At 46.6% G+C, this 11,391-nt stretch overlaps 1 pseudogene; it reads right to left on the bottom strand.

Moving 5' to 3' along the window:
- Window positions 1–10,498: 10,498 nt before the first annotated feature.
- Window positions 10,499–10,577, bottom strand: LOC119051551 (uncharacterized; annotated as a pseudogene).
- Between the last annotated feature and the right edge of the window lie 814 nt (window positions 10,578–11,391).

Raw genomic sequence — 11,391 nt, 5'->3', positions numbered from 1 at the left:
ATAGTTAAAAAAAAGAAAGAAAAAAAACACCCCTAGCTGGTACGGCTCAGTGGATTGAGCACTGGCCTTTGAACCAAGGGGTTGCTGGTTTGATTCCCAGTCTGGGCACAAGCCTGGGTTGCAGGTCAGGTCCCCAGTTGAGGGTGTGCAGGAGGCAACCACACATTGACGTTTCTCTCACACTCTCCCTCCCTTGTCTGCTGTTAAAAATTTAATTAATTTTTTAAAAATTGAAAGTTGCAGTAAAACTTAAACAATAAAGAAAACAGACTCTTCCATGGGAAGAAAGATACAATTTTACAGAAAGTACATCCACATTTTCCCCTAATCGCCTGAAAGACAGGCTTGGGGAAGCTGGAAGAGAATCCCAGGGGCCCTGAGGGCGGCGGGGAACAGAGGTGCGGGAAGTGTAAGTGTGGCTCATGGCTTCGGGAGCAGCGACACCAAAAATCTGGTATGAGCCACGTCCTATTGCTTCACTGTAATGCCTCTCAGTTACTTAACCCCCCTCCACGTCACCCCACCTCTGCCCAGCCCTGGATGTCAGGAAAACTTAATTCTTCACAAATTAGCATCTTTTCGATATTACATGTCATACTTTAAAACTTTCCATCTTAAAGCTGATTTTAGAGAGAGAGGGGAAAGGAGAGAGAGAGAGAACTACTCATTTGTTATTCCACTTATTTATGCACTCATTGGTTGATTCTGTATGTGCCCCGACCAGGGATCAAACCTGCAACCTTGGCGTATCAGCACAGTGCTCTAACCCAGCTCTAACTGAGCTATCCGGCCAGAGCAGGTTTTTCAATCTTGTACATCAAAACTAAAGCCCCTCCCTTGGATGAAACTGCACACACTTGGATGTCGTCCCCCTGGAGGAGAGCGAGTGCACATCATTCTGATGACGCTGTGCTTTAGGCAGGTTACTTCTCTGCAGAACATAGATTCCTTTGGATAAGAAGCAATTTTTCCTTTCTAGTTAACAATCGCTCCAGGCGAAAATCATTTTGGGGTTGTACACTAGTTCTTATCTCTATTGCAGGTGTGAGGACAGGGACTCACTTAAGGGTCCTAGTAGAACCAGACTCTCATGAGCCTCAGGGCAGCTTCAGCAAGCTTCTGGGCAGGTGGAGGGGCAGGGATTGGGGGGGCTCGTGGGGGTAGTCCTGGGAAACCTGTGTTCCTCCTTTCCTGGGGCTGCTTCAATGGGCTGGGAGCGGGGACTCCCAGTCAAACAGGCTTGAGACATTTCTGACTCAGGGTTTCCCCAAAGGGAAGGGATAGAAAAGGGAAGGGCATCCCCTTGGGGACTCACTGTGACATTCTCAGTCGGGGCTCCAGTTTGCTCTCCCTCTCCCATTCCCAGAATTACTCAGACTTCTCAAGATGCCCTAGCCTTTGAGTCTCTCTGTCTCTGTCCTGCTAAAAAGAAATTTCCAGCAGAGCAGAGACCTTGTCTGTATTATTTGCTGCTAATGATCCATGGCTAGAACAGTCCTGGCGTAAATAGTAAGTTCAGTAAATAGCCTGAGTGAATGCGCAAAATGAGTTTTCTACAGCTCACCCTGGATTTCAAGGGAGAAATCTGGAGCACTCTCCTGACCATCCTTCCCCACACACATTGTCCTTCGAACGGGAGACCTGGGCTGGCAGCCTGCTCCCAGTGGTGACTGGGAGTTGCCACCGACTGCCTGGAGGGCTGAGTGTTCCCCTAGCTTCCCAATTTCACCTCAGTGCCAGGAGCGTGAAATCAGCCACGGTGGGAGAATTTACACCATGGAAATTGGCAAACACTGCACTTCATGACGCCCCTCCCCCCCCAGAACTGGTGGTTAAGCATTTACTAGCTCATTACCTCCTCCGGTCCTGTTTCTACTGCTCACAGGCTCTGCAATCCAGACAGCCTGTCCGCCACCCCGACTTCCCTTCTCCATAAGACGGAGATCCCACAGAACCTACCTAACAGGACTGTCTGGAGGATGACATGTGATTACAGTCCAGTAACGTGTTTAACACGGTATTTGCCCTCTAGTAAATACACAATGCCCTTTAGTATCATCTTGGTTATCTATTGTTGCACAAGAAACCACCTGCCCAATTTAGTGGCTTAACACACAATGTTTACTTTGTTCAAGAATCTATATAATATGGGCAGGACTCGGTGAGGATAGCCCATAACTACAGAGGCACGAAGGCCGGGGGCTGCGATCAGGTGAAACTGTGTCTGCTCACACATCTGGCATTTGGTGCTGCTTGTCAGCCGGGACCTTCGATGGAGGTCAGAACACCCACACGTGGCTTCTCCACGCAAGCCGGGCTCTCTCACCACATGGTGGCTGGGGTTCAAGGGTGAGTGTCCCAAGAAAAAGCCAGCCCATAGCTGTATCACCTTTTCTTCAATGGGCCCTGGAAATCACACAGTATCATTTCTCCCAGTTTATTGGTTAGAAGCAAGTCGCTAAGCCTACCTATGTCTGTTCAAGGGGAGAGGAATTAGATACCCCACTTTTGATAAGAAAAATGTGAGTTTGTAGACGTTTTAAAACCATTACAGCTCCTATCATTATGGTGACCTTTAGGCTACTCCAGCTTCTAGTAAGTGAGCTGCCCACTGCCGAGTCTTAGCTCCCTGTGGAAGGGCAGGGGTTCCATGGGTCATTAAGGTCCCTGCGCCTCGCTGCTCCCCTGGGAACCTGGGCGCTGTCCACTGCAGATTTCATTAAGGTTACAGAAGTGAATTCCCTCTTGCAGGAGCTGGCCCTGACGTTTGTTCTCTGGTTCCTTTGGATGACATCCCCGATGGCCCCATAGAAACGGAGGTGAGGGAGCTGGGCAGGGCCCGGGCAGGAGGCAGGTGGTCTCACCAGCAGGACCATGACCCCAGCAGGCTGTCCTCATCCTGGGGGTTCAGGTGACCGTGAGGGTGAGCTGATGGCTCAAACAAGCTCCCTCACAAGCCCTCACTGACATTGGCAAGGTCACCGTCCGGGGGTCAGGTCATGGGCTCATGGCATAAGGTCTTCCTCGGCCTTAGTTTTCCCACTCTGTCAGCTGGGAATGAGTACAGGTCTGTGGGTCGGGCGTTCGGAACAGAGCGTCATATCATTTAGAAAGCTGGGCCAGAAGCCAACTCCTTCTGGCTGCAGTTGGTGGGGCCAAAAGCTGCTCTCATGGGAAATAGGGAAAGACAAAGCAGCAAGAAATCTCCTGCCTTTTTCTGTGGGACAGGAATTCACCTCCCAGAGTGTTTGAGATCCACAGGCCTGGGGTCTAATCCCAGAGATGTGTGTGTGTGTGTGTGTGTGTGTGTGTGTGTGTGTGTGTGTGAGGTTTGGGAGGGGGAATTCCTTAGGAAAGACTCAGAAAACCTTCAGCAATGGCAGGAAATAGGAGCAGCACCGCACAAGAGCTGAAGAACACACTGGGAGGGTCTCAGGGGAATAAGAAGGCGCAGACCGGTGGGGCCCAGCCCCTTAACTGGGCTCAGGCCTTGTCCAGTCTCAGCTGCCCCTCTTCTCCTGTCCAGTTTATGGCAGCAGTTTCCTGTCCTCTCTCAGTGGCTCCTCCAGGTGAGTCTGAGAAGGGGTGTGGACCCTGTGAGCCACGCCAGGGACAGGGAGCTTCGCCAGACCCTCTAACACAGTCCCCAAGGGCCTCGGGTCTCTGCCTGTGCTTGGTCCATCACAGGGAACTCCAGGGCCAGTTGGGCTGCCTCGGACCACAGAGTGACCCAGGCAATCAGGTCCCCCACTCCAGGCCTCAGTCATTTCACTTGTAAAATGACCAGATGTCTAGTGCAGTTTCTCCTCACTCATGACTCTCACCACCAGCAAGGGTAGTTCAGAGGGAAAAACAGCCTTGGGCTCATTTCCCCCCCAAAGCATGTCCCAAGACAAAGATGTGAGGGCAGATGTTTTCCCTGGCTGGTGATCCCAGGAAGCTCCTAGTGGAGGAATGAGAAGGTAGACAGTGAAGGAAAGTGAACCAGCCCGAGCAGTGTTGATGCGTATTTGCACCTACAGCTCAGTCCCACTGGGACCTCTGGGAAACTGCGTGGGACAGCCCCAGAGCATGCCACCGTAGCCCACTAAGGGCAAGGGCTGCAGCCAGGGGCATTGTCTCCCTGGCACTCCCAGCCTGCCCTGTGTGCCAGCTGAGCATGGTCCTGAGGCCAGAGAACGCCCCTGGGACTGAAAGTTGCACATATTTACAGGGAGAAGCCATCAGCAGCTGCGAGAATTGTGGGTGTGAGGGGGCAGAGGGACAGTCCTGTTCACATACATTTCATAAATGTGAGATCAGCAACAATTTCCATAGAAATCCATCACCTTTGTAATAATTATCACGGCCTTGTAGGCATGCCTGTGCCGCCAGAACTGACTCGGCCAGCAGCGGGTCAAGGGGTCCCACAGGTGAGGGTAGGCGTCGGCGCTGGGTAACAGACGACAACATGCCTCAAAGGACAGTGAAGCTCTGTTGCGTTTATTGCAAGTACAAGCAGGTTTTTATATTTTCATTTTAGGTCGTGATTAACATTTGGTAGTATAACATGATCATTTAAGCAGAAAAAATCAATACGAAGGTAATCAGTAAAAGTACGAAAGTTCCCATAGATTTAGTTAAAGATTATTTTAACTAGGAGAGCTATTAATCAGACAATTAGAAGTATCTTATTGTATATTAAAGTTTCTTAGAATTTGTCATAGGGAAAAAGGATACGCTAGATTGAGTAGAGAAAATAGGAAATTTATTATAAGGCCCTTGTGATGTCTAACTTAGCTATCTACCTTTTTTTTGCTTAAAATGTTTTTCTGTGTACTATAAATTCTGACCCCCTAGTGACTGTTTAGTTTGTAATAACTAACTAGTTTTTGTTATTTCTTTGCCTGTCTAGTTGATATATATTCTTATTCAAGGTAAAGGAGGGTCTATTCCTATGTTGCAGGGGGCTTTTAAGGGTACTTCTTTTAAGTTTCTCTAGGAGTTCTTTTATAGACATGTTTTGTACTTTGATTCCCTCTAAGAAAGCAGTGAGATCATCTCCTGATTTCCTAGAGTATTCTATCTTATCTTGGGTGTTTTTCTAATGATCTGTTATTGATTAAGCTTGAATTCTCAGATTGTTCTGGTTGTTTCTTTGTACCTATATTCCCTGACGTTCTAGTATGATATTATTATTCTGTTCATTGAGCCAGGAAAGGTCTAGGCACACTATCTGAATCACTGCCAGGGTATTCATAATGATTAAAGCAGAAAAGGTCATGATCCCCAAAGCAAGCACAATCACAATAGGTATTGCAGGGCCTTCCATGCCACGTCCACCAGGTTGGAAACTGCTTCCTTGAAGTCTTACACCCCCTCTCAGGACCTTGTCACGGAGAGAGGGATCCAACAGTGGACGCGGCAGTGGACGTGGCAAGAAGGTAGACAGTGAAGGAAAGTGAACCAGCCCGAGCAGTGTTGATGCGTATTTGCACCTACAGCTCAGTCCCACTGGGACCTCTGGGAAACTGCGTGGGACAGCCCCAGAGCATGCCACCGTAGCCCACTAAGGGCAAGGGCTGCAGCCAGGGGCATTGTCTCCCTGGCACTCCCAGCCTGCCCTGTGTGCCAGCTGAGCATGGTCCTGAGGCCAGAGAACGCCCCTGGGACTGAAAGTTGCACATATTTACAGGGAGAAGCCATCAGCAGCTGCGAGAATTGTGGGTATGAGGGGACAGAGGGACAGTCCTGTTCACATACATTTCATAAATGTGAGATCAGCGACAATTTCCATAGAAATCCATCACCTTTGTAATAATTATCACGGCCTTGTAGGCATGCCTGTGCCGCCAGAACTGACTCGGCCAGTTCAGTGCACTTTATTTTCAGTAAAGAAAGCGCCATTAACTGTGGTTCAACTCGCTAAAGTAGTCTTATACTGCGTCCATGTAATTGCTTACACTGGTTGTTTTCACATTGTTGTTAACATTATATGGTAGTATGGCTCCCCAATCATAAAGATGGATCAGTATTTCCAAACAGGCTCATTAAAGCATAAAAGCAGCATTGAAAATAGTAAAAAAAAAAAACCCTGCACTATAAAATGTGATTATGTATACCAGTGTAGGTGAGGTTGTAGAATGAGGCACTTGGACACAAGCAGGAAAAGTGTGAATCGGAAACGCAGACATGGGAATGAATGTCCGAGAACAGGATTCTGTTAGCTGCTAATACATTTCTGTAGGTCCTGAAGGTACATCTATTATGCAATTTTACCCAATCGTGGCACGAAGCCCGTTGAGACTTTTGCATCATCTTCACAGCGGGCCCTGCAAGTTGGCGCGAAACCCAATCAAGTCTCTCCAGGACGTGGGATGTACAAAAGTAAAGTGTGATATCAATGCGTTTTTGTCATGAAAGACAGAAAAGATCAAAACCAAAGAAACGTCATTGAAGTTGTCTGACTTTCGGTGAAAACCAACATGATTCACACCACGGCTTGTAAATGGAGTCACAGGCTCCCAAGAAATAGACTGATCAGAGAAAAAGCAGAGCAAGCTCTTGGCAAAAGCCCTCGATCCAACGGCACTTGGGGATGTCACATAAACTCAGTGGCACAGTGTGAGAGAGCAGTTGCTGTCCTGTCCAGAGTGAGTGCGGGCAGACAATCAGCTGTATTGTTGAGTCCAACCACTGTGGCAAGCCTTGTTCATTGTGGATGCAGAATCCAGCCCACCCCTTCTTTCCTGATAACAGCTCCCTGGTTTTGATCCGTGCACCAGCATCCCCAGTGTCAGGCAGTCGGTGACGAGTGGTCTGAGTCGGCCACGACGGGCCCTCTTCCTACGTTCGCAGTCTCCTTGGCCGGTACCAGAGACCCAGTGCCGGCCGATGAAATACGATGAGAAGTCTGCTGAGGCTACTTCCATACGACATTTTGTTTTTTAAAAACAAAATAGGCATGCGTGTTAGGACCTCTCCTCCCTGCCTTCCTAACGTAACTATGGTCAGGATGCCCGGTGCAGGGAGGCCATCTTGAAGCCAGCAGCACAGGTAAAGCCTGAGTGTGTTCCTACACACCAGCCCCGACCTTACTGAAGGCGAGCGTCTACCTGCCTCCAGCCTTCCTGTTATGGTACCGAAGTAAACCGATCTTGTCCAGAGCCACTCTATTACTGGTAGTCGACCGCATTCCTAACGGTGTCTGCTCTCCACGTATTTGTAGGAAACATGCGTGAAACGTACCTGGTGACTTTTTGTTCTATTTATCGCTGAATCCCTGTGCAAGATAAGATGAACGAACTTAGGGATCCCAGGTGGGGTTAGCCATGGGGAGCCCCAGCAGGAAAGGGAGGGAAAAGAGACTGAGATCAAGGCATGTAGTCCCCTGGGTGCCCGTCTGTGAGTCTCCACGTGTCAGATGTTTCCTTCATTGAGGGGCTGCTGGCCCTCCCCAAACGGCCAGCCCGTTCTCTTCAGCTCTCTCCTCCGGGGGGGGGCCCCCCTCCTCCCCTTTCCTCTTCAGGCCTACTGGTGGGAGGAGCTCCGCCGGTGCTCCTGCAGGTGACTGCACCATTGCTGAGGGTGCCCCCCACACCCCGGCGTCAGCAAACAGTCTTTTTGTAAATAAGCTTTCCAAAAAGCATCCTGTTTTGGGTGTGCCATTATCTGTTGGTACACTAACCGATCAACCAGCATCAATTCAGATTTAAAAGTAATCACACACATGTACACACGCACACGCGACCCCTGCCTCTGAACACGGCCCATCGCACACCCCTATATTTATAAACACCAGCTGGTGGGCAACAATCTGGCCCCTCATCTCGCTATGTGCAGAAACAAATGGCGAGGGGGGTCGATGCTCCCCCTCCAGTCACATCCTCTCCAACTACTTGTCTTTTCAGGCACTGTGGAGAGATGGGTGGCAAGGGAGAGATGCTGTTAGAGAAAAGATGTTCAGATGAGGTATAGGTATGAGAGACAGCAGGTGTGGCGTCCCTTCGTGGCTCTTTGCCATAGGTGGCCGGCTCAAGCTGCATTTCAGTGGCAGGTTTGGAATCTTGGTTGCCCTGAACCTTTGGCTTCAGGGCAAGACTACCACCATTTTTCACACAGAAGATAAGATACCAGGAATTTGGAGACAGGTGGGTAGGGGCCAAGGTTCAGCCTTTGAGAACAGGACTCTTTCTTTCCCTACACAGGAAAGTTTTCTTCTCTTGACAGAAAAATAACTCAATAGAAAGGCAACCACTAGACAAATTAAAAGCAGACGATAAACCTTCAAATCACCAGACAAAAATATGAACACATGTGTGCACACACATGCATAACAAAGGAAACAAAAAAATACACACAGTAAAACCAAGAACAGAGGAAGCATTAAAATAGAAAACACAGAAGATGATGGAATTAAGACTAATACATCAGTTATATCAACAAACATACATGGGATAAACTGGTCCTGATAACAGAGGAAAGATGCTCCCACTGGATCCGAAGACAATGTCCTGTCGTGTGCTGTGGAGGAAAGACGTATCTTTACCAAAAGCAACGTGGAAAAGTTAGAAATCAGATGTAAACCAGATACATGAATACTGCGCTGAGGCTGCAGTGCTACCATAAGTCAAGGTTAAATTCAGAATAAAAATGTTAAACAGAAGAGAGAACAGTATCCATGTGAAGAAGCTAATTTTTAGCCCTGGCTGGTGTAGCTCAATGGATTGAGTGCGGGCCTGTGAACCAAAGGATTGCGGTTCAATTCCCAGTCAGGGAACATGCCTGGGTTGCAGGCCAGTTCCCAGCAGGGGACGCACGAGAGGCAACCATACATTGATATTTCTTTCCCCCTAAAGATAAATAAATAAAATCTTAAAAAAAAAAAGGAGCTAATTTTTAGAAATCTCTGTGTATCGAATAGCAGAACTTCAAACTAAAGAGTCAGATATGACAGTTGAGAATAACAGTACACAGAAAATGCTCGTAGAAATTGGGTGAAACATTGTAATCGAGCCCATCAGCTCGCAACCTAACAAGGAAACAAAAGACAGGGAGAAATGTAGAAAACCTGAAAAACATTAAATATGACCGAGCTTGAGGTGCAAAAATCTCAAATAAAGCGTATATTTGTAAATTTCTCAAAAGAACCATTCATCACGTCTGAGTAAGTTCATTTTAGTAACATATAGGTGATTCAATAATATTGGGGAATTTCTAATAAAATTGACCATATTAATAGATCAAAGAAGAACAATATAATTTCTAAATAGATGCTAAAAAGAGATTTGAGAAATATCCACATCCAATCCTCCTGAAAACTAACAAAACCATAATAGAGTAGAAAAATAATTTTTACAGTTTTTAAAATTTATTTTTAGAAAAAGAGAAAGGGAGGGAGAAAGAGAGGGAGAGAAACATGGATGTGTGTGGCTGCCTCTCACGTGGCCCCCACTGTGGACCTGGTGTACAACCTAGGCATGTGCCCTGACTGGGAATTGAACTGGCAACCCTTGGATTTGCAGCCCGTGCTCAACCCCCTGAGCTACACCAGCCAGGGCAGAATAGCAAAATTATGTATGGACAATGTGACTGAAAATGCACAACTATCAGATATGATAAGAGAATTCAGAATGAGGGCAGTTTCCAAGGTCAATATACAAAACTCAGGAGCCTTCCTTTATGTTAAACAACAACAACAACACAAACTATCAGAAAATATAACAGCAAGAAAGTGAAGCAACAATAGCATGGAAAAAGATAAAAAATTCAGAAAAATATTTAAAAGACATATAAGGGCCTTTACAGGGAACATTCTATTCTGTGCCTTTAAATAGAAAGACACAGCATTATTAAAATGCTAATACTCAATTAAATCTATTAATTCACTGTTAAAATAGATATCAAATCACTGTTAACTGTGATTCTAGTTAAAATGCAGTTGACCCTTGAACAAACTGGGGTTAGGGATGCCGACCACTTGAAGTCAAAAATCTGAGTCTAACTTTGACTCCACCTAAACTTAACAGCAGTTGCCCCTCAGTGTCCACAGGGGACTGATTCCAGTACCCCCTGAGATGCTCAAGGCCCTCATATAAAGTGGCACAGGACAGTACGCACAGTCAGCCCTCCGCCTTGGCAGACTCCAGGCTGTGTACTGAAAAGACTGTTTTCCATCAGTGGATGGGGGAATCTTTGGATGCAAAACTGAGGGTGCAGAGGGCAGACTGTACCTTTACTAAGAAAGTCCCCATAGAAGTGGACCTCTGAAGTTCAAACACGTGTTTAAGAGTCAACTATACTCACAGGATTTTTTTGTTTGTCAGGTGGGGAACTTGTCAAAAAAATGATATGAAACTGAACCATGGAGATAAATAAGAGCCAGGAAAGCCCTGAAAAAGCAAAATAACACAATGGGGCTAGACCTGCTAGATGATAAAGCACAGTAGGAAATTATAATTTGTGAAGCAATGTGTTTAAAGAAGAAATAAATCGATAACCCGGTGGACCGGAACAGAAAACCAGGAGCAGATCTCAATGCATATGAAGAGTCAATTTACTTAACAAACTATAGAAATGATCCCTGAAAGTATAGTAGTCTTAAGAGTCAATTTACTTAAGGTAACATTTAAATTAGAAGAGAAAAGGTGGTAGGAAAACTAATCATGCTGGGGGTGGTGAATAAAGTGGGAGCCCTATTCCATTCCTTAAGTTAAAATAAATTCCAAATGGATAGAGGATTTATATATTTAAAATAAGATCATAAAGTGCCAGAGGAAAGAATAGGTGAGTTTGTTTCTAATATTATACGAGCGAATGCAGCACCCCAAACCCAGGATCCCTCAACTGACTATAGAAACACTGGAAACTTCTGTCTGGTAAAACACACTATAAACCAAGGTCAAAAACAAACCAGGGGTAAGGGTGCCAGGGGTGACTGGCAGAAGGCTCATTTCCTCAATCCTCAGACTTAGAACAACCCCAAACAAAGTAAGTGAAGACTACAAACCGGCAGTTTAAAGAGAAATTCAAAGGGCTGATAAAAGTCTCCCCTTCACTCATAACTACAGAAATGACAATTGAAGTGGTAAGTATCTTCTTTGTGTCCCCTATCAGATTGGCAGAGATAACACCCAGTGCCCCGGAGGCTGCTGGGAGTCTGCCATGTCCAGGTCCCACTGGCTGAGGAAGATGGGTGCAATGTTTGGGAGGGTGATTTGGCAATATCTGTCAAAATCCTTTGACCCAGAATTCCACAGCTCAGATTTTTAATCCACAGATCTACACTCAAAAGCCTTCCAGTTTAGATAAAGAAGAACACCCAAGAACTGCTTGAAGACTGTTCTCTCTCCAGAGTTCTGCTCTCCAAGGTCTCAGCTTCGTGGGTCTCAAATTTTAGTGTGCACCAGAGTC

The sequence above is a fragment of the Artibeus jamaicensis genome, unplaced genomic scaffold, assembly GCF_021234435.1.
Source record: "Artibeus jamaicensis isolate MK-2021 breed Jamaican fruit bat unplaced genomic scaffold, CSHL_Jam_final contig_519, whole genome shotgun sequence".
Lineage (NCBI taxonomy): Eukaryota > Metazoa > Chordata > Mammalia > Chiroptera > Phyllostomidae > Artibeus > Artibeus jamaicensis.
This window is presented reverse-complemented; position numbering and strand designations above follow the sequence as displayed.